Genomic DNA, 19,836 nt, shown 5'->3' on the forward strand with positions numbered 1-19,836 from the left:
CTGATGAGAACTAGAGTTGGGTTAAGGCACAGTGAATATCCTGTTTAACCACACATGTTAGAAATGTTTAAAATTTAGCCTGATCACTGACTGAATATTTGCTTTAAAGTATCTCTTGCTATTGTAGCTAGTGCTCATAGAAAAGGTGGCAATTATCTATCAGTGCAGGAACTTAGAGATAGCCCATCAGCACCAATTAAATACTGTGCCAGTAATTCAATTATGCAGCCAGTCAGAAGAGTGGAACAGTTGTCTCCAAAATGGGGATTAGCCTCCAGCTGCTGGGTGTGAATTTATTTAAAACTAGAGAATAGTCGTCATTTCTTTCTTATTCAAAACAAAGGAATTTAGCAGGTTAATGAGTGACATTAAGCTCAGGGAGATCATTCTTTCACATTACAATATCTAGCATAAAGAAAGCCTTGCATTTATGTAGCACCTTTCATGACCACTGGACATCGCAAAGCGCTTTACAGCCGATGAAGTACTTTTGAAGCGTAGTCACTGTTGTAAGGCAGGAAACACAGCAGCCAAATTGTGCACAGCATGATCCCACAAATAATAATGTGATAATGACCAGATCGCCTGTTTTTGTGTGATGACAGTTCAAGGATAAATATTGTCCAGGACACTGGGAATAATTCCCCTGCTCTTCTTTGAAATACTATCATGGGATGTTTCACATTCAGCTGAAAAGACAGACGGGGCCTCGGTTTAAAGTCTCATCCGAAAGGCAGCACCTCTGACAATGTAGCACACCCTCTAACATGGGGTGCCACACGGTGACGCTGGAGGAAAGGTTACAGGAATGGAGAACTGGTGGATCAAAGTGGAAAATGATAGATTTTTGTGAGACAAAGGGTGTTATGGATACAGAGCCACTGCGGGGAGCTAGCCAAAGTTCAGATACCTGCCGAATTCAATGGCGGAACCGGTTCAGAGCGCTGAATGGCCTAATCCTGTTCCTCCATACCTCCTGATAAAAACATCATTTTAAAAATAAATAAACTTTCTCAGAGGCAGACAGGATTGCATGGCCTGATAGGGTAGACTTTCAGCACCTGATGTAACACATCTTGTCTGGGTAAATTAATGTTGAGGATTATAGCAAAGCCCTGGAGTACAATGATTGATGATAATTATCATTTTTGGCGAGCAGTCTACACTACAGGGGCTCCGAAGTTATCATCTGAAGCATTGAATTTAGTAATAACTTAAAGAGCGATAAAGCAGCCTGGAAAGAAACATTTAATATAGTCAAAACTTCATTCGAACTGACATTTGAATCAGCCTCTTGTCACAGTTCTAATGAAAGTGGTTTGATTGATTCATTGAATCATATGATTCTAGGTTTGAAAGGAAGTGGGGGTCTGAAGAGAAAGGACCTTAAAATCACAGATAGAAAGCATAAGTTCTGCAAGATGGGCAACTAATGCTTGTCCAATAATGTCCTCCAATAATATACTGTCCCACTTTTTTTATTCTTTCACAGGATGTGGGCTTCACTGGCTGGGCCAGCATTTATTGCCCATCCCTAAATGCCCTTGAGAAGGTGGTGGTGAGCTGCCTTCTTGAACCGCTGCAGTCCATGTGGTGTAGGTACACCCACAGTGCTGTTAGGGAGGGAGTTCCAGGATTTTGACCCAGTGAGAGTGAAGGAACAGTGATATATTTCCAAGTCAGGATGGTGTGTGGATTATACTGTATTGTACCAACTACTGTACCAGCCTTGAGACACTGTACCTACCCAGAGACACTGTCCCGGCCCAGAGACACTGTAACCAAATACTGTACTGGCTCAGAGACACTGTACTGGCCCAGAGACACTGTACTGGCTCAGAGACACTGTACCAACTCAGAGACACTGCAACTAAATACTGTACCGGCTCAGAGACACTGTAACCAAATACTGTACTGGCTCAGAGACACTGTAACCAAATACTGTACCGGCTCAGAGACACTGTAACCAAATACTGTACCAGCTCAGAGACACTGTAACCAAATACTGTTCCGACTCAGAGACACTGCACTGGCTCAGAGACACTGCACTGGCTCAGAGACACTGTAACCAAATACTGTACCAGCTCAGAGACACTGTAACCAAATACTGTTCCGACTCAGAGACACTGCACTGGCTCAGAGACACTGCACTGGCTCAGAGATACTGTAACCAAATACTGTACCGGCTCAGAGACACTGTACTGGCCCAGAAACACTGTACTGGCTCAGAGATACTGTAACCAAATACTGTACCGGCTCAGAGACACTGTACCAACTCAGAGACACTGTAACCAAATACTGTACCGGCTCAGAGACACTGTAACCAAATACTGTTCTGACTCAGCGACACTGCACTGGCTCAGAGACACTGCACTGGCTCAGAGACACTGTAACCAAATACTGTTCCAACTCAGAGACACTGCACTGGCTCAGAGACACTGTAACCAAATACTGTACCGGCTCAGAGACACTGTACTGGCCCAGAAACACTGTACTGGCTCAGAGATACTGTAACCAAATACTGTACCGGCTCAGAGACACTGTACCAACTCAGAGACACTGTAACCAAATACTGTACCGGCTCAGAGACACTGTAACCAAATACTGTTCTGACTCAGCGACACTGCACTGGCTCAGAGACACTGCACTGGCTCAGAGACACTGTAACCAAATACTGTACTGGTTCAGAGACACTGTAACCAAATACCGTTCCAACTCAGAGACACTGCACTGGCTCAGAAACACTGTTCCGACTCAGAGACACTGTAACCAAATACTGTTCTGACTCAGAGACACCGTACCGGCCCAGAAACACTGTACCGGCTCAGAGACACTGTAACCAAATACTGTACCGACTCAGAGACACTGCACTGGCTCAGAGACACTGTACCGGCTCAGAAACACTGTTCCGACTCAGAGACACTGTAACCAAATACTGTTCCAACTCAGAGACACCGTACCGGCCCAGAAACACTGTACCGGCTCAGAGACACTGTAACCAAATACTGTACTGGCTCAGAGACACTGTACTGGCTCAGAGACACTGTACTGGCTCAGAGACACTGTACTGGCCCAGAAACACTGTACTGGCTCAGAGACACTGTACTGGCCCAGAGACACTGTACTGGCCCAGAGACACTGTACTGGCTCAGAGACACTGTACTGGCTCAGAGACACTGTTCTGGTCCAGAAACACTGTACTGGCTCAGAGATACTGTAACCAAATACTGTACTGGCTCAGAGACACTGCACTGGCTCAGAGACACTGTAACCAAATATCGTAATGGCTCAGAGACATTGTACTGGCCCAGAGATACTGTAACCAAATATCGTAACGGCTCAGAGACATTGTACTGGCTCAGAGACACTGTAACTAAATACTGTCCCAGCCCATGGGTACTATAATGCTGGTGATTTATGACACTTCAGACTGTTGATTCCAGTGAGTGGGACAATTGTCCTTCCCACCCTTGGACTAGACAAGTGCAGAATCCATCAGTGGCCCCGTTCTTGATTGATATCCAGTGTTGATATCCAGTATTGGTATCCAATGATAGAATCCCCCAACCCCCACCCGCTCCCCCTACACCTCCAACACTAGCTGGGAGTTGCTAGTGTGTGGATATTTGATATGGTCAGGAGTGGGGTTTGGGGTGCTGGGTCCCAGAGTCAATCAGTCCGTATAAACTTTAATGCCTTTACATCCTGAGTTCTGGATATTTAATACTAAACAATGTCTGGCGCTGTGATAGTTTTAGATTATTTTACACCTCACACCCCTAACTCCGCATATCTTCTATGACCTGAGCTACCACCTCCTGTACCTGAAAAGGGCAAGTGGATTGTGCCAACACCACTGACCATCAGCCCCCTGGAGGCTGGTGCCGGCTGCTTGCTGAAGGGCACCTTGATGCTTCTAATTTTGCATTTTCCCTCAACCCTTCAACTTTTTACATGTTGAGTTTTAAAGTTCTCATCTTGTTTTTAAATCTCTCCAAGGCCTCGCCCTCACTATCTCCGCAATCTCCTCCAGCCCCACAACCCTCTGCGATATCTGCATTCCTCCTATTCTAGCCTCTTTCTTATCCCCAATTTTAATTGCCCCATCATTGGTGGCTGTGCCTTTAGCCTAGGCTCCAAACTCTGGAATACTCTCCCTCCACCTCTCCGTCTCTCTGCCTCGCCTCCCTCCTTTAAGACTCTCCTTAAAAGCTCCCTCTTTGGTCAGGCTTTTGGTCACCCCTCAGGATATCTCTTTATGTGGCTAGGTGTCAAATTTTGTTTGCTAATGTCTCTGGGAGGTCTTGTGGTGCAGTGGGTAGTATCCCTGCCTCTGAGCTAGAAGCTCTGGGCTCAAGTCCCACTCCAGGGCTTCATAACCAAGGAAAGTGCACCCATAACATGGACAAACGGTCTGAGTATCAACTTATAAATCCATCCAACCCATGCCAATGGCTGGCTGTAAGAGTGGGAGAGACTCCTGGTCAACCATGTGATGGAAAGCAAGATGAAGCCTCTACCATCACTATCCCTAGCTCCAGACTACAACATGCATGTAAAAGCTTATGTTGCCACAGCAACTCGGTCGGACTCCTTGACATGGCCGGCGGGCTCAATAGGCTGGACGGCCGGTGTGGATCAGATTGGCGCCGACAGCACGGGATTCAATCCCATTTCCGGCTGGGATAAATTCGGAACCTGCCTCCTTGAGCTACCCATGGTGGAGTCCGTGGAGCTGCGGGTCAGACTTGCCTTTGGGCAGAGAACTGAGAATAAGAGCGCCCCCTGGGACGTTTTGCTATGTTAAATTTGCTATAGAAATGCAAGCTGTTGTTGTTGGCCTGGACAGCTGTGCACTGTCTTTCACCGTTGGAGTATGTTTAATATGAAACCAACACCAAAATAGTACCTTTTGGGTCTAAAGGCCAAACGCCAAGAGTAAAATTACCCAAATTTAACCTGGCAGCTGCCTGAGCTCAGCTCATACCTGAACATGAATTATCAGGCTAACCTGGGTTGATGCTCAAAATCCTTTAATTCCTTCATACCAATTTTGGATGTTTCTGGAATTTACTTCTAATCTCTTTTTTAATCCGTTTCCACTCCATCTGTCTGCACCTTGTCAGGTTCCTTTCAATTCTATTGTAACTTCTGTTTAGACTCGATTCACCTTATTTTTGAGAAGTCTGCTTCGTGACATCATCAGTTTGGATTTCATTGAGTTGGCTGCGCTGTTGGGTTGAGAGGCCTCTGTAGTTCCTCAGTTGCAAGCATTCCACAGACAGCAATGTGATGTTTTCAACCCACAAGCTAGAAAATATTTGAGAAAATGAGTCTCCGCCTACACCCAGCTCTCAAAGTCATAAGCTCAAATGACTGACGTGGAACTGAGAGAGATCCCAGTGGTTTAAGTGTATTAATGTTCTGCTCAACCCCAGACAGGTAAGAAAGACCCTCAGATTTTGCCCTTTGTTCCCGAACTCTTTTTTAGATTTATTCATTTCTACCTAATAATTATGACCCTTAATTTTGGGCTCCCCCCCACAATTGAAAGATCTTTTCTATGTCTCCCTTCTTGAACTTTTTCACAATATTAAGGACCTCGATTTAACCCCCCCCCCCCGCCAGCCTTCATTTTTCTTGGAAAAAGAGCCTCAGTTTGTTCAGTCTTTACGGAGAGTTAGAAAATACCAGTTTTTGTAAATCTTTGTTACATCTTGTCCAATGTCTCCATATCCCTTCATAACATGGGGAGCAGGACTGTGCACAGTTCAGCCCTGATACAGTAACACAATCTAACTGTAAATTGCTTAAATGGGACATTTGACATTTTTTCTTTAAATTAAAGATAAGGATGGCAGTAAACAAGGAATGAAGTTGGGCTGCTCAGCGCTTCAAACTTATTCCTCACACAGTCCAGGCACAACTTGCTTTAACGTTGACTTCACCACAACCCTCCCATCTAATCTCCTGAGGAACGCTTCGGTAAAGACCCTCACAGTGCCCCCATCCCCTCACTAACCTCAATCTGCCACAGCTCCAGTGCAATGTGAAAGATGCACTGCCCATCCCTGGTGTGACACTTCTCTGGTCCTCAGACCTCAAGAGCATCGCTTTTCTTATTATTGAGCGTAGACGTTACTGACAAGGTCAGGTTTGTTGTCCATCCCTAATTGCCCTTGAGAAGGTGGAGGTGAGCTGCCTTCTTGAACCGCTGCAGTCCCTGTGGTGCAGGTACACGCACAGTGCTGTTAGGGAGGGAGTTCCAGGAGTTTGACCCAGCAACAGTGAAGGAATGGCGATATATTTCCAAGTCAGGATGGTGTGTGACTTGGAGGGGAAATTGTGGGTGGAGGTGTTCCCATCTATCTGCTGCCCTTGCCTTTCTAGATGGTAGCAGTTGTAGGTTTGGAAGGTGCTGTCTAAGGAACCTTGGTGAGTTGCTGCAGCGCATCTTGTAGATGGTACACACTGATGCTACTGTGCGTCAGTGGTGGAGGGAATGAATGTTTGTGGATGGGGTGCCAATCAAGTGGGCTGCTTTGTCCTGGATGGGGTCAAGCCTCTTGAGTGTTGTTGGAGCTGCATTCATCCAGGCAAGTGGGGAGTATTCCAACACACTCCCGACTTGCAGATGGTGGACAGGCTTTGGTGAGTCAGGAGACAAGTTACTGGCCACGGAGTTCCCAGCCTCTGCTCATATTCTACACAGCACTCGTTCAGCTCACTTATTAGTGACCATCCATGCTGACAGAATTAAATACAAACTTTAAATATTTTTTTCGTTGGTCTGTGGGTAAGATTGTCACTTATTGTCCATCTTTGGTTACCCCTGAGAAAGTGTTGGTGAGTCTGCCCCTTGAACTGCTGGAGTTCTGTGTGGTGACGTGAACCTATGGTGCTATCAGGTAGGGATTCCCAGGAATTTGATCTGCTGATGATGACAGTGACTTGCTTTCAGCTGGGAATCTGTTCCACTGTGCCAATACTTGCTGGGGCCTTCAGGAATTCTCTCTAGTCTTACGTCAACAAGAGCCCTGCTCTTTGTGTCTTGGCATACATCAAGCAGCATTCACCCATTATCCCTGTGTCCGCTGACCTACATTGGCTCCAGGTCCATCAACACCTTAATTTTAAAATTCTCACCCGAGTTTTCAAATCCCTCCATTTTCTTGCCCCTCCCTATCTTTGTAACCTCCTCCAGCTCTACAATCCTCTGGGATATCTGTGCTCTTCCAATCCTGCCTTCATGCGTATCCCTGGTTTTAATCGGTGTAGCTGGTATTTGCTGGCATCCAGCTGTTTGGGCCCTAAGCTCTGAAAGTCCCTCCATAAACCTCAGCACCTCTCTGCCTCACTTCCCTCCTTTAGGAAGCTCCTTAAAACCTACCGCTTCGACGAACATTTTGGTCATCAGTCCCAATATCTCCTTAGCTTTGATTATGCTCCTGTGAAGTGACTTGGGATGTTTTACTATATTAAAGGCGCTATATAAATGCAAGTTGTCATTGTTGACTTTGGCACCTAGGCAACCGCTTGTACATGGGATGTATTGTTGCAGATTCTAAACTTGCAGAATAGAACTGCCCTAAATGGGGTAGTGAGGCGAGCAACCTGAACTCTGACAGGGCTCTGAATGAGGCTTGTGAAGAATTGTAAATGGGTGGGAGATAGGGCAGAAATTACATTTACTTTCTGTTGATTGAAAGTGATTGACAGAATTGATTAACGATTTTCCAGTTCAGTCCCCAAGAGAGTGCGCTGTGTTTACATTCTTTCTCTGAAAATCTCATGTATTCTGTGAGATTAATGTCATGTAGAGTTTATCTGTGAATTAAGCTTTTAATATCAGGGGAATGAACTGTACAGTCTCACATACAGCTGCCTCCAGACAGTAACTTTTTCCATGGACGTCAAACTATTTATTGTACCATCCTGAGACTGCAAACTATCTGGTCTTCACACAGGGAGGTCTAATTTACAGATTGACAATGGAAAAGCTAACTTCAGAGCCCTTTGGTTATGGTCAGAAGGTGCTCACTCTATCACGGTGGATCATCATTGTGCAGGAACTCAGTGCAGTGATGGAAACCCAGGTCCTGTACTCCATAGTATTTACAGCACAGGAGCAGGCCATTGGCCTGTAACTCTTTCGAGTGCAAACACATTTCCATCTGTTCCTATTCAGATGAAGTTACATTGTTTCATAGTTTACCATTGTGAGATTTGAACTCTTGATGTTTCTGTAACTCTTTCAAGTACAAACACGTTTCCATCTGTTTATTCAGATGAAGTTACATTGTTTCATAGTTTGCCATTGTGAGATTTGAACTCCTGATCTTGGGGTTACAAACCCAGTACCATAACCACTCGGCTATTTAGGCCAAGCTCCCCATTGGTCTGTACTGGTGTTTATTGTTAATGGTATGTTAACTATATTGTTAGGATACACAGGTGATGGGCATTGTTTAATTAAATATTTTGAGCACATAGCTGGCAGGGGAGAGCTTGGCCTAAATAGCCAAGTGGTTATGGTACTGGGTTTGTAACCCCAAGATCAGGAGTTCAAATCTCACAATGGCAAAACTTTGAAAAAAAAATAATGTAACTTCATCTGAAACAGATGGAAACGGGCTTGTACTCGGAAGAGTTGTTAATTGATTTAAAAAAAAAAGATTATCAAGAGTTCAAATCTCACACTGGCAAATGATGTAACTTCATCTGAAACAGATGGAAAATGGGTTTGTACTCGAAAGAGTTACCTGGTAGGGGAGCTTGGCCTAAATAGCCAAGTGGTTATGGTACTGGGTTTGTAACCCCAAGATCAGGAGTTCAAATCTCACAATGGCAAAATTTTGTTTTGTTGATTTGGTTTTCATTTAAAAGATTATCAAGAGTTCAAATCTCACAATGGCAAACTATGAAACAATGTAACTTCATCTGAAACAGATGGAAAATGGGTTTGTACTCAAAAGAGTTACCTGGCAGGGGAGAGATCTTGATCAAGAAGGAAGTTCTCCCAGGATGAGGCTAGCCCATTGCACTTTAGGTGTGCTGTCACCTGTGATGTCCCCAAATGTGGGATACTCGACTACAAAATTTGTGGTAGCGGGGGACTGCATTCGTGCTCTCCCCTGAAAAAAATCTTTACAAATAGGGGGACTTATGAGCCGCCTCGGGGACATGCCCTCTGTGCTATTTGGCACGGCGCAGAGGTGCTTTCTGTACAGACTGCTGCTGCACACCTTTCATTTTCTCATCCTTGTCCGCCACCTGGACACGCCCTGGCGTGCCTTGTTTCTGTCTGGTGGCGGAGGCCCCCGATGGGAGGCTCTCTACGGAGGTGTCCTCCCCTTTCTATCGGGGACTGGGTTGGAGGGTGTTGCATGCAGCAGTCCCTTATAATCGTAGAATGCACAGGTTCACGGACTCCTGGAACACCTGCCCCTTTTTGTGGTCTTGTGGAGTCCGTGGATCATGTATACATAGGGTGTTGTAGGCTGCACTCCCTTTTTAGTTATTTGAAAAACCTGTTATTAATGTTTTGTTTGCACTTCAGCCCCACGCTCCTGATCTATGGGCACCCGGTGCGGAAGGGGGTCGGGAAGGAGGAGGACCTCCTCGTGAACCTGCTCCTGGGCCTGGCCAAGTTGGCCATTAACAGGTCCAGGCAGCGGGTGATTGACGGGGGGAGTCCCGCCCGATTGTTTGTCCCTCTTCCGCGGCTACGTTCGCAGCCGGGTGTCCCTGGAGAGGGAGCACGCGGTGTCTGCCGGCACTCTCGAGGCCTTCCATGCTCGGTGGGCACCGTGGGGACTGGGGTGTTTTGTTGACCCCTTTAATCACATTTTGGTTTAAAGTTTGTAAGTTTCCTTTAAACTTTGTTCTTAGTTTTCCAGCTGACCTGAATTAGGGGCTGTGCCTGATTTATCCTAATTTTGTTAATTTAGTTTAATTGGTTTAACTCAAAAAGAGTTACAAATAGGGGACAGCTGGGGCACTGGGTATGTGAGGGGAGCTATAAACTGAACAAAGTCAATAAATTATCTCAGTAAAGAACAGCTCTGTGTCTTGGCTTTGACTTCACCAACAGGCTTGGATTAGATTAACATTTTTGCTCCACATGAACCTCCTCGCACTCTTTTTCGTTTAACCTTATCTACACATCCTTCTGAAAAAAGGAACAGATTGTCAAAGCTTTTTGAGAGAGTCTCATGCATTATAATGGTTGTTCCCTTTACAACTGGTATTCTTACGTATCTGTCCTGATGAGTACAAGCTGAAAAATTTTGACAGCTTGTCTCCTTTTGCAGCAATACTCAAGTTCTGCACTACCAAGCAACAATACATATCCTTCTTTTCCTTTCTACCCTATGTGCTAATGAGTTTCCCCTTAAAAGCCTCTGCTATTTCCCTCAACTTCTCCCTGTGGTAGTGAGTTCTCCATTCTAATCACCTTCTGGGTAAAGAATTTTCTCCCTAATTCCAATAATTCCTTATTGGATTTATTAATGACAACCTTATATTTATGAGTCCCCAGTTTTGGACTCCGCTACAAGGTCCTCCGTTTAAGGTGTTTGGTAAAAGAAGCAATAGTGACATGAGGGGAAACTTTTTCACACAGCGAGTGGTTAGGATCTGGAATGCGCTGTCTGAGAGTCTGGTGGAGGCAGATTCAATTGTGGTTTTCAAAAGGGAATGGGATCATTATCTGAAAGGGAAAAATATGCCGGGCTACTGGGAAAAGCCGGGGAGGGGCACTAGGTGCATTGCTCATGCAGAGGCTGGCACACACACAATGGGTCCAATGGCCTCTTTCTCTGCTGTAGCCATTCCATGATTCTATTCTATAAGTGGAAGGATCTTCTCCATGTCTATCTTTTCAAATCCTCTTCATCTCTGTCAGGTTACCTCTCAGCTTTCTCTTTTCTTATAGCTGTAACCTCTCAGTTCTGTACTGGATGTATCACCATGAGCTAAGATGGACCAGAAGAATTCACACCCAGGGCCACCAAGCTGCAGGACTCCTCACCTCCCTCAGCCTCTAACTCCACACCCCCCTCAGCCTCTAACTCCTCACCTCCCTCATTCTCTAACTCCACACCTCCCTCAGACTTTAACTCCACATCTCCTTCATTCTCTAACTCCTCATCTCCCTCGGTCTGTAACTCCTCAAATCCCTCAGTCTCTAACTCCTCACCTCCCTCAGCCTGTAGCTCCTCACCTCTCTCAGTCTATGTCCCTTCACCTCACTCCAATTCTTTCCTCTTCAGCTCCCTGTGGCTTTTTCTCTTCCTATCATCTTTTAAGGCCAATGTCTGGCGCCACCTAATCACAAATCCGGATTTAAACCATCCTCTCACCTTATATCCAGTGATAGCCAATGAGCTCCTTCATCTTGGATTATTGATGAAAGGCAGTAGGGACCAGAGCTGGAAAACAGTGGGAGTGGGTGAGAGTTGAACTCAATGGGTTGCCCTTGTTTCTACTGTGACCAGCCTTGGAAATGATAACCTACTGACCACTGTTCAGACTTTAGATTATTAGCTGTCTAATGCAATCCTAGAACAGCAGCAAAACAAATTGATTGACTCAGTCAAGCTGTATAAATACATTACATCAGAAAGATTCAACACATCCATACACTGCGTCAACAACTTGCATTTATATAGCCCCTTTAATGGAGTAAACCATCCCAAGGACCTTCTCAGGGGCATTATCAAACTAAAATTGACACCGGGCCACATAAGGAGGGATTAGGACAATGGCCCAAAGCTTGTTATAAGGGACATCTCAAAGGGGCAGAGAGAGATTTATGGAGACAATTCCAGAGATTAGGCCTAGGCAGCTGAAGACACAGCAATGAATGGGATGGGGGGGCAGTGAAAATCAGGGGGGTGTTCAAGAGGTCAGAATGAGAGGAATGTGGAGAACTTGTTGGGTTGTAGGACTCCAGGAGCATTGTAGAGCTGTGGAGGGTTGTAGAGCTGTAGAGGGTTGTAGAGTTGTGGAGGGTTGTAGGGTTGAGGAGGGTTGAAGTGTTGAGAAAGCTTGTAGAGTTATGGAGGGTGTAGGGTTGAGAAGGGTTGTAGGGTTATGGAGGGTGTAGGGTTGTGGAGGGTGTAGGGTTGTGGAGGGTTGAAGGGTTGAGGAAGCTTGTAGGGTTGTGGAGGGTTGAAGGGTTGAGGAGGCTTGTAGAGTTATGGAGGGTGTAGGGTTGAGGAGGGTTGTAGGGTTATGGAGGGTGTAGGGTTGTGGAGGGTGTAGGGTTGTGGAGGGTTGAAGGGTTGAGGAGGATGGTAGGGTTGTGGAGGGTATAGTGTTGTGGAGGGTTGAAGGGTTGAGGAGGCTTGTGGGGTTGTGGAGGATTGTAGGGTTGAGGAGGCTTGTAGAGTTATGGAGGGTGTAGGGTTGAGGAGGGTCATAGGGTTATGGAGGGTGTAGGGTTATGGCGGGTGTAGGGTTGAGGAGGGTCATAGGGTTATGGAGGGTGTAGGGTTATGGAGGGTGTAGGGTTATGGAGGGTGTAGGGTTGTGGAGGGTGTAGGGTTGTCGAGGGTTGAAGGGTTGAGGAGACTTGTAGGGTTGTGGAGGGTTGTACGGTTGAGGAGGCTTGTAGAGTTATGGAGGGTGTAGGGTTGAGGAGGGTCATAGGGTTATGGAGGGTGTAGGGTTATGGAGGGTGTAGGGTTGAGGAGGGTCATAGGGTTATGGAGGGTGTAGGGTTATGGAGGGTGTAGGTTTGTGTAGGGTGTAGGGTTGTGGAGGGTGTAGGGTTGTCGAGGGTTGAATGGTTGAGGAGGCTTGTAGGTTTGGAGGGTTGTAGGGTTGAGGAGGCTTGTAGAATTATGGAGGGTGTAGGGTTATGGAGGGTGTAGGGTTGTGGTGGGTGTGGGGTTGTGGAGGGTGTAGGTTTGTGGAGAGTTGTAGGGTTGAGGAGGCTTGTAGAGTTATGGAGGGTGTAAGGTTGAGGAGGGTTGTAGCATTGTGAAGTGTTGTAGGTTTGTGGAAGGTGTAAGGTTGTGCAGGGTTGTAGGGTTGTGAAGTGTTGTAGCGTTATGGAGGGTGTAGGTTTGTGGAGGTTTGTAGGGTTGTGAAGGTTTGTAGGGTTGTAGGGTTCTGGAGGGTTGTAGGGTTGTAGGGTTGTGGAGGGTTGTAGGTTTGTGAAGGGTTGTGGAGGGTTGCAGAGCTGTAGAGGTTACAGTGCTTAATGTAACTTCTCTATAACACTGCCGCAAGAGTTTCTATCTCACTCATTCTGGATCCCAATCGGAGAATCAATGTCAGCTCGAGTTGATGCTCCAATCCAGTGTGAGCCAGAGTTTTAACCTAAAAGCAGAATGGAATGAAGATAGATATCTATGGATTGTAATGACGGTGCCATTAACACAGGGATTACAAGGTGACCTCCAACCTGAGTGAGAATTCAGACTTGGAACTGATTCATGGAACAAGCCCTGGAATCTAATTTTTGAGCTCCAGATGCAAATTAACAAACACTCACCCTTTCAGATTAGACAGTCAGGTGATGAATAATTAGCAGAACATTGACTTTGGATCAATGGCAATATTGCCCCCTATTTATCACAAAGTACATCACCAGTGGCTGCATATTTCAGCTTCATAAATATACTACTCCATAGCATAAAGGCCCATGAAATAATAACTCACCATCAGCACTGGGCAGGATCTCCAGCAAAGGCATAAATCAGAGTAAATGAGAGGTGATTAACTGTGTGATGCAACTACTGAAATCCCAGTGCTTACTGTGAAAACACCGAGTATGGTTCACCTGGAACCTCTCACCACCTCAGCACATCCCAAAGTACTTACAGACGACAAGGTAATATTAATAAAAACAGGAAGTGCTGAAAAACTCAGCCAACGTCTGTGGAGAGAATGCCTGAGTTAATGATGACCTTTCATCCGAACCGGAAAAAGTTAGAAATTTAACAGTTTTGAGGCAAGTGCATTTGCCAGGGAAAGCAGGTTTGGAAAAATGGAAGTGGGAGGTCTGTGATAGCGTGGACGGCAGGAGTCACTAAATGATAAAAGGGATGATAGTGTCAGGCAAAAGAAGGAACCAAGTGGTGGGTCCACCAGGAGGTGAAAATGGCAACAGCAAAACCTTACCCGCACCCGAGAGCACTGATTTAACCCAAATCGCATCCTACTCAAGGAGAGGTGGTGGCACAGTGGTATTGTCAGTGGGCTGGTGTTTAAAGAGACCAGGACCATGCTTATGGAGACCTGGGTTTGAATCCCACCACAGTAGATGGTGAAATTTCAATTCTGGTGATGACTGTGAAACCATTGCCGACTGTCATAAAAACCGATCTGGTTCACTGGTGCCCTTTAGGGAAGGAAATCTGCTGTCTTGACCTGGCAGCCAATTTCTGAACAAGGGCATTTAAGAGTCAATAAATGCTGGGCCTAGCCAGTGATGTCCACACGCAATGAATTTTTAAAAAACCCTCTTCTGACAAAACTGTCAACCTTAAATGCCTCGAAATTAAAACAGTCAGAGCAGGTGAAGGACATTAAGACCATCAAAGCTGCCAATTTTGCTGCCTGTTTCATCAGTTTTCCTTGCTAACTTATGCCACCACCTCATTCCCTTTCAATGTGAAATATCACCACCTGGCTTCCAACCTCATCATTTTTAACTATCACCTCCTGGTATTTAAGCCCTTCATCATAGCATTCAATTTGTCTGGATCAGCATAACCAGTTCTTGTCATAATCTAGACAATGTTGCTAAGATCTCCTCAACAGCCTTTTTCCATAAAAGGCAGGCCTGACTTTCTTAAATTTCATAATTTAAATTCCTGACACGCTGAATCATCTTGTCTTTGTTGCTTGCCTTTGTGCCTTTTCATAGGTTTTAAGATGATTAAATGATTGATATTGGCATAATCACAGAAGGAAAGGGTTTCAACTTGCTGACCACCTTCATCCTTGCTCTCAATGACATTATGATTACCATTCGAAAACAACTGTGTGCTCATAAATTATTGTTCATGACCATTTTTATTACTCCATTTTCTAGTGATCTGTGAACCCCTTCAAAAGAAAAACTCATTATGTTTCTGACACTTAGATTAGTTCTGTTCTAATTGGATGGTTAGGAGAATGGGTGGATGGTGCTCAGTGAAGAGATTTGACCTCAGTGACATTGCACTTTCTCACTCACTTCTCTGTCACAAATTCTCCATCACAGAATCCTCTATCATGGAATTTTCCATCACAGAATTCTCTGTCGCAGAATATCCTGTCATAGAATTCTCTGTCACAGAATTCTCCATCCTGGAATTCTCTGTCACAGAATTCTCCATCAGTGAATTCCCTGTCACAGAATTCTCTGTCACAGAATTTTCTGTCACAGGATTCTCTGTCACAGAATTCTTTGTCGCAGAACTCTCTGTCATGGAATTCTTCATCATGGAATTCTCCATCACATAATTCTCTGTCACAGAATTTCCTGTCACAGAAATTTCTGTCACAGAATTTTCTGTCACGAATTCTACATCACAGAATTCCCTGTCACAAATTCTCTGTCTTGAATTCTTTATCTCTGTCACCAAATTTCCATCACAGAATTGTCTGTCATGAATTCTACATCATGGAATTCTCTCTCACATAATTCTTTGTCATGAATTCTTCACCCTAGAATTCTCTGTCACAGAATTCTCCATCACAGAATTCTCTGTCACAGAATTAACTGTCACGGAATCTGTCACGAATTCTCAATCTTAGAATTCTCTGTCACAGAATTCTCTGTCATGGACTTATCTGTCACAGAATTATCTGTCACAGGGTTCTCTGTCACAAATTCTCTGTCACAGAATTCTCCGACACAGAATTCTCTGTCACAGAATTCTCCATCATGGAATTCTCTGTCACAGAATTCCCTGTCACAGAAATTTCTGTCACAGAATTTTCTGTCACGAATTCTACATCACAGAATTCTCTGTCATGAATTCTTCATCTCAGGATTCCCTGTCACAGAATTTTCCATCACAGAAATCTCTGCCATGAATTCTATGTCATGGAATTCTCTGTCATGGAATTGTCAAAGTTGTTTTCTATGTTTAAATATTATCTGTTTTCAAGAAGAAAATATGGTTAGCCCAGGTAGAGCATTGCAGCAAATTTTGTTCCTAAGAGAAACATCGATTTGTGCCTATTAATAAATAAAAGCCAAGTAAAAATTTGGGATAGGCCCACACAAAGGCTGTGTTTGGCTGTTTCACCATTCAATATGAAACTGATTTGTTTGCTGAAGGCATCATTAATAATGTCTGTAACTATAATTCATAACTCCCAAGCTGACAATACAGACTTCTTGGTGCTGGTAATTTCAGATATTCATATCCCTCTACCAAATCATTGGGAATAAAAGGGGGGAGTCTATTTTGAGTGGAGCTCCTTCTGCTAACTCAATGGACAGCGATTTAAATTTGCTCCCTCTGGGTTAATTTTTTGCACATACTCTCCAGTCTGTCTTTATCAAATTTGGGAATGTCAGTCATTGTCCATCAGGATGTGATTTTGTAGTTAATTTTCCCTTGTACAAAATATTTATTCTTTTAGATAATGCATAATGGTCGAGTGATTTGATTGTCTGTGTTGCTCACTCTTCACTTGTGTATTGTGATCACTTTCACATTGAAGTGGTTGATGTGCCAAGAGCAGCACAGGCAATTGCCAAAACATAATGCAGAATCCGAGGTACAGTGTGTCCTCTAAATATCATGGAACCAAGATCGTTATTTTCCACTGCAGGGCCCCATTACAAACTTAGTCAATTTAAAAAAAAAATCTTTTCAGTCTAAGACAAATTCTTTATTTACAGATTCTGCTTTATATAGTTATCTTCTAAACTACAGTATACTTGAAAAGCCTTGATAAAATAATTAGATAGTATAAGCTGTACTCCCTCCACTGCTATCTCTTAACCCTCCTTTTCTCCAAACTCTTCACCTTCTCTCTGCAAAACTCAGTATTGGGCTCTTTAACAGCCTCCTGAGAGGATAGGCGGGGCCTCAGTTTAACCTGTTATCTGACAGGCAGCCTCTCCAGCAGTGCAGCAGAGTGACAGCCTGAAGTGGGACTTGAAGCCACAGTCTCTGATTCAGAGGAATAAGCTTTAATTATTGAGCCACGGCTGACACTAACACTACTTCTATTCCTAGTGTTACCTTTGGTTAACTTGTATCTGTGCCCACTTGTCCCATTCCTGCAATTTAACTTAAAGTAACATTCTGGATTTTCCATTCCCATTCCTTAACTATCTCATATACTGTACGTCTTAAGATTATCTCTCAAATGCTCTCCTGTAGGCTGAAAGGTTCCAGTTTCTCTAGTCTTTAGCCCATGGCCTTGACACTGGGGATCCTGGTTCATCCCTGGACTGTCTCCTTATGACTCAGTTACGAGAACTGTGTCCTGTACTGAAGCTGCATTTGCAGAGGCCTTTACAGTTTAATCACCATTTTCTCTGAGTTGTGTTCTACTGATTGATGATGTAGTTCACCATTTTGTCAGCTTTGTTTCTTGCTCCTCTGTACTGGTCGGACATTTTGACCAGTGAGTCTACTAAGATGGCCAAATCTCTCTCAATACCAAGTAACGGAGTACATGAGCTATTTCCTATTTCTTCCTTTGCACATCTTTACATTCCTCTGTTTTAATCTTTGATGCTTTTTAACCCACTGACATATTTTATTCTACTTACTTTGTTAATTCACGAACTGCCCTCACTGATTTCGTTGTTCCTGCTCATTTGGTATCATTGGCAAATTGGACCAATTTGCATCGGCGTTTCAAAGTCCAGATTAAACATATAAATTGGAGACCGTGGTCCTAATAAAGAGCTTACTCAGTAATTCTGTCCATCTTGATAGAGGTGCTCTAATAAGTGGAGTGACCCATGGGAGAAGGAGAGATTCCAGCCATAGACATAGGAGAAAAAGCCTTGTGGTGTAATTCTATATTGGAGGACTGGGGGTTAGACAGTCTGTCTTGCAGCTGTAACTGAGACTCTGGCTGAGGGATGAGTTACAGAAACTGCATTTAATGTACCAACACTTCATGGTCAATCTTAACATCTAGAATTCTCACTCAAAACCTGAAAATTCCTTAAATAATTGACTTTTAATTCTATGACTGCCCAGCATTCGGTCTCACCCAACCACTTGGTTTTTACTTTCAATTCATGCAAGGTGACATTCTGATGCACTTAAGACTTCCTTCCAACAACATAGAGGCTGCTAACAGCAAACCAATTGACTTGCTCTTATAGAAAGTAGTTAGCAAATTGAACCCTTGACCACCGCCTCTTGTCCTTCCTTCCTCTTGTTGTTGAAGCTGCTTCTCCAACCTGACACTCCCACTTCAATTGAAGCATCTCACTTGATACTTTCCATTTAACGGACATTATGTTGTGCTGCTCATTTATACTGGTGATCATTTGGGAAATGTTCTAGATTTATTTTTGACATGACAGAGGATTGAATTGTTGTCCTTTCCGAGATTGGACAAATGCCCTCTATATGCCCCATAATGGTCATTACAGCAATTGGTTGGGTTCTGAAGAGGAGGCCAATGTTTCACAATATATCTGGAAACAAGTGTCCTGTGCACTTTGATGTAGAAACATCAGAAATTTTAGGAGCAAGAAAAATAACTTTGTCTCTTTTTGGATAGATGAAGTCCACTTAATTCCCTCATCCCCAATCACCCATCTTCTCACCATCTCCCTCTCCCTCAATAACTCATCATCTCCCTCTCCCTCAATAATTCACCATCTCCCTCTCCCTCAATAACTCACCATCTCCCTCTCCCTCAATAATTCACCTTTTCACCATCTCCCTCTCCCCCAATAACTCATCATCTCACCACCTGCCTCTCCCTCAATTACTCACCTTCTCACTATCTCCCTCATCCCCAATCACCCACCTTCTCACCATCTCCCTCCCCCTCAAAACCCACCTTCACACCATCTCCCTCTCCCTCAATCACCCACCTTCTCACCATCTCCCGCCCCCTCAATAACTGACCTTCACACCATCTCCCTCTCCCTCAATAACTCACCTTCTCACCATCTCCCTCCCCCTCAATAACTCACCTTCACACCATCTCCCTCTCCCTCAATCACCTACCTCTCACCATCTCCCGCCCCCTCAATAATTCACCTTCACAACATCTCCCTCTCCCTCAATCACCCACCTTCTCACCATCTCCCTCCCCCTCAATAACTCACCTTCACACCATCTCCCTCTCTCTCAATCACCCACCTTCTCACCATCTCCCTCCCCCTCAATAACTCACCTTCACACCATCTCCCTCTCCCTCAATCACCCACCTTCTCACCATCTCCCTCCCCTTCAATAACCCATCTTCACACCATCTCCCTCTCCCTCAATCACCCAACTTCTCACCATCTCCCTACCCCTCAATGACACACCTTCACACCATCACCCTCTCCATCAATAACCCACCTTCTAACCATCTCCCTCATCCCCAATAACCCACCTTCTCACAAGGTCCCTCATCCCCAATAACCCACTTCTCACAATGTCCCTCATCCCCAATAACCCACCTTCTCACAATGTCCCTCATCCCCAATAACCCACCTTCTCACAAGGTACCTCATCCCCAATAACCCACCTTCTCACAATTTCCCTCATCCCCAATAACCCACCTTCTCACAATGTCCCTCGTCCCCAATAACCCACCTTCTCACAATGTCCCTCGTCCCCAATAACCCACCTTCTCACAATGTCCCTCGTCCCCAATAACCCACCTTCTCACAATGTCCCTCATCCCCAATAA

At 44.7% G+C, this 19,836-nt stretch overlaps 1 non-coding gene across 1 annotated transcript; it reads left to right on the forward strand.

Annotated features, from left to right (window-relative positions):
* The first annotated feature begins 8,973 nt into the window (after positions 1 to 8,973).
* LOC121293977 lies at positions 8,974 to 9,137 on the forward strand. The gene has a single exon (XR_005946663.1). It is a non-coding gene; the product is annotated as a U1 spliceosomal RNA (small nuclear RNA).
* Positions 9,138 to 19,836: the final 10,699 nt, after the last annotated feature.

The sequence above is a fragment of the Carcharodon carcharias genome, chromosome 22 (genome assembly GCF_017639515.1).
Source record: "Carcharodon carcharias isolate sCarCar2 chromosome 22, sCarCar2.pri, whole genome shotgun sequence".
In the NCBI taxonomy this organism is placed as follows: domain Eukaryota; kingdom Metazoa; phylum Chordata; class Chondrichthyes; order Lamniformes; family Lamnidae; genus Carcharodon; species Carcharodon carcharias.